At 37.0% G+C, this 4,209-nt stretch overlaps 1 non-coding gene across 1 annotated transcript; it reads right to left on the reverse strand.

Moving 5' to 3' along the window:
• Positions 1-1,117: 1,117 nt before the first annotated feature.
• Positions 1,118-1,224, reverse strand: LOC128282619 (small nucleolar RNA R71). Its single transcript, XR_008272959.1, has one exon. It is a non-coding gene; the product is annotated as a small nucleolar RNA R71 (small nucleolar RNA).
• Positions 1,225-4,209: the final 2,985 nt, after the last annotated feature.

The following is a 4,209-nucleotide window of genomic DNA, read 5'->3' on the forward strand; positions in this document are numbered from 1 at the left end:
ATGTGATATTCGGCCACATTGTTGTAGTTGAATTTAAATTACAATTTACGTGCATATAAGATGCATATATTTCAGACATTATGTTAATTAAGTCTTTGCATGTTAAACTTGTGCAATTATATGAGTTTATAATATGTCTGATAAGTACATGTGCTTGGTGATACAAGTCCATTTGATATTTGTAAATCAGTAATTATGTATAAATGGATTATGTAGTAAAGTTGACCCTGGAATGAAATGAGTTATTTATGATTGGATGCTTGCTGATCAATTGAGTTGATATTTATAATTGTATGAATTTTTCATGGTCATATATATATTAAAACCGCAATCATGAATAAAAGAGGTGGTAATAAGACCTAGTTCAATTTTTATATAACTAGTATTTATGAAGGACTTTATTAATAACAATAATATAGTGTTATTATTTAAAGAATGTAAATGTTGATATGATATATGTTTTGTATGTTTTCTTTTAAAATTAAGTTTTAAGCATTGATGCAATTTAAATCTTGAACGGTATTGAATGTATGATTTTCACTAGTAATACACATGTGCTTATGACTTGAATTGCTATGAAATTTCGGAACAGTACATTTGTTTAGTAATGTCTTGTAACCCCATTTCAGCAACGGATACGGGTTAGGGGTGTTACAGACAGAACGAGAGGGACCTTCGAAATCAAAATCAAGACCAAAGTAATAATGCCGATCACGTACAAAATCCCATCTTCATTGCTGATAATAGGGATCAATGCATCAGACAATATGTTATGCCACTCTTCGATGAGTTAAATCCAGGAATCAGAAGGCTAGATATTGAGGCAATCCAATACGAATTGAAACCAGTGATGTTTCAAATGCTACAAACGGTGGGCCAATTTAGTGGTTTGCCCACGGAAGATCCTCATTTCCACCTTCGATTGTTTATAGAGGTGAGTGATTCATTCAAGATAGCCGGTGTGACTAAAGATGCATTGAGGTTGAAGTTGTTTCTGTGCTCGTTGCAAGATCGAGCACGAACATGGCTCAATTTATTGCCACCAAGTTCTATATCTACATGGCAAGAATTATTAGAGAGATTTTTGGTTAAGTATTTCTCGCCTAGCAAGAACGCTAAGTTGAGGAATGAGATCACAACTTTCCAACAATTGGATGATGAGTCTTTGTATGAGGCTTGGGAGCGATTCAAGGAGTTACTTGGTAAGTGCCATCATCATGGGATTTCTCATTGTATCCAATTGGAGACATTCTATAATGGTCACAATGCACATACATGATTGATGGTAGATGCTTCTGCGAATGGTGCAATTTGTCTAAGTCTTATAATGAGGCTTATGAGATCATCGAGAGGATCGTGAGCAACAACTATCAATGGCCAACAAATCAAACAGCTTCAGGAAGACGTATAGCTGGAGTTCATGAAGTTGATGCTCTCACTTCGTTATCAGCTCAGGTATCGTCTATTTCCTCTATGTTAAAGCAATTTACCGCTAATAGTGCTAATAATTTTGCAGCTCAACCACCAAGTCCGTTTGACGTAGTTTCTTGTGTGTACTGTGGGGAAGGTCATTCTTTCGAGAATTGAATCCCGAGTTAGTGTACTATGTGGGGAACCAACACTAAAATAGGAGTGGACAAGGACCCTAGTCTAACTTCTATAATCCTTCATGGCGTAATCACCCCAACTTTTCTTGGAGCAACCAAGGAAATGGACCAAACAATAAATTTATGCAGCATAGACTCAACTAATCTCAAGGGTTTAATCAGCAAGCTCCAAAACCACCTCAAGCTGAATCATCAAAGAGTTTGGAGAACTTGTTGAAAGCACACATGGCAAAGAATGACGCTTTGATCCAAAGCCAAGCAATAACACTGAAAAATTTAGAAAATCAAATGGTTCAGTTAGCTACGAAGCTTCATAATAGATTGCAAGGAACCTTGCCGAGCGATACTGAGAATCCAAGAAATTTGGGTAAAGAACATATCAAGGCAGTGGCATTGTGAACTGGTAAAATTCTGGAATCTCAATTGATTGAGGTCGAAGATAAGCCCGTTGAGAAGAATCAACCAGCTGTTGAAATTCCTACACCAAAAGTGTGACAGCCCTAAAGTGACCCCAGTCGGAAAGCGGTTTCGGGACCGCTAAACCGAGTCACCAAATTATTTGAATGTGATATTTATGGTCTAAAATATGTGAATATGAATGTGCGAAAATTTTAAGCTTCGATTTAGTAAATTGCATGTGAATTTAGTCAAAAGGACTTGTGTGACACTTTTGAAATGTGATAGGCTAATCTACAAGGATCTAATAGTGCATGTAATCAAAAGGGAGGACTTGCATGTCAATTTTTCCCCCTAATATGTAGTGGTCGGCCATGAGCATGGGTGGACAAGGTGTTATGGCTAAAAAGAAACATGTCATAGACATTTGGCTTAATGCATTATGTAAGGAAAAATAAAATAATGAGCATGGTAATTGAATAATGAAAGGGAGGAGTGATGAAAAAAAAATGGTCTCATCCATGCCCCCATTGCCGTGAGTTGAAGGAGAGAAAAAAAAAACAAGTGTTCATCCTTTGGTTCATCCTTGGCGAATAGAGGAAAGAAAGGAAGGGAGGAGCTTGAGAAAATCGGCTATGGTGATTTGCTAGACTAAGGTATGTTTGATGTTGTCCATGAGATGCATGCATGTTTTAGTTGTTAGCTTGAGTTCTACCTAGCCCATGGTCTAAATCTTGCTATGTGATGAAGATGATACTTGGCCTTGGGTGTTGTTTTCTTGGTTGGTGTTTGATGTTATGGTGGTTCACTAGATTAAGGGATGTGTTATGTTGCTTGAGGTGTTAGATAAATTTGAACTCATCACCAAGCTCTTTAAGCAACCCAAGTTAAAAGTTTTGATATTGAGGTATCTTGAGCATTCGGCCATGGTAGGAAATAGAAGAGAAATAAGGTTGTTGTTAGATGAAGTAGAGTTTAACAAATGAGCTCGTATGTGCATTAGTTGCTAGATGGAGAAGAATCGGCTAGCAAGTTGTGTGCTAAGGCCGAATATAATTTTGTATATTATGGGTAATGCATGTGTTGAATTAATGGAAAGGGAGAGGATGCTTTAATAGTGTATATATGTGTATTAGCCAAGTTTTGAACTTGAAACAAATGGTGTTTAGTCAATACAAGTGACCATACTTGTAGAATGTATTAAGTGTTGCAATCGGCCTTAGCATAGATGTGTATGTTCAGCCACATGAATGAGTACATGAGTTGATGTGTATGTTCGCCATAGGTAGCCTATTGATGGCTTTAGCTTGACTTAGAAAATTCGCTAAGGGAAATATTAGCTAGTATGTTGAATTCAATTCGTGATTTCGTACATATGTGACTCTAATGTCTAATGTATATATGGGCTAAGTACCTTGAGCTTCTCTTTGATGTTCGAATGAATTGTATTAAATTGCTTGATGTGATTAAAATGCATATGATCATTGTGTATTTGAGCTAAAAGGTGGCCATATGACCTATCAAACTCCTTGTCATATTCAGCCATAAGCTAGCAAAATGAGACTTTAATAAGTTAAATTTGTTTGAATTAGCTCAAGAGCTTAGAGGACCACAGTTGGATAAGGGAAAGGAAAAAGTGATCGAATAGTCGTTGAAGCCGTTCGACAACATCCGAGGTAAGTTTTCGAGTAATGGAACTTAGATTATGATTTGATTAGATCACGTTTAAGCAAATCAAAATCATGCTCTTTGTGTGTGGCTATTGAGCCGAAATTGCAAGTGTGATAAGTGCCTCGTGTTAGAGTTTTGCTAACTAAAATGAAATACTGAATGTGTCATGATTTATTGATAAATGTGCATGGTTATTCGAATGATGTCCTGCTAAGTCCCAAGGCTTTGTGCTAAGTGACTAAATCCGACTAAGATCCGAAGGCATTTGTGCGAGTTACTAATTCCGCCTAAGCCCAAGGCATGGTGCGAGTTATTAAATCCGGGTTAAGTCCGAAGGCATTTGTGCAAGTTACTATAACCGGGCTATGTCCCAAGGCATTTGAACGAGTAGCTATATCCGGTTAAACTCAAGGTACGTGATTCGGGAATGAATGATCTTGCTGTAAAATTTCAGTTAATACGCTTGTGAAATCCCAACAATGAGGTATGTTTCAGATGTGCTTTGAATTAGTCGAGCCCTTACAAATAAGTAGTC

The sequence above is a fragment of the Gossypium arboreum genome, chromosome 1 (assembly GCF_025698485.1).
Source record: "Gossypium arboreum isolate Shixiya-1 chromosome 1, ASM2569848v2, whole genome shotgun sequence".
Taxonomy (NCBI): domain Eukaryota; kingdom Viridiplantae; phylum Streptophyta; class Magnoliopsida; order Malvales; family Malvaceae; genus Gossypium; species Gossypium arboreum.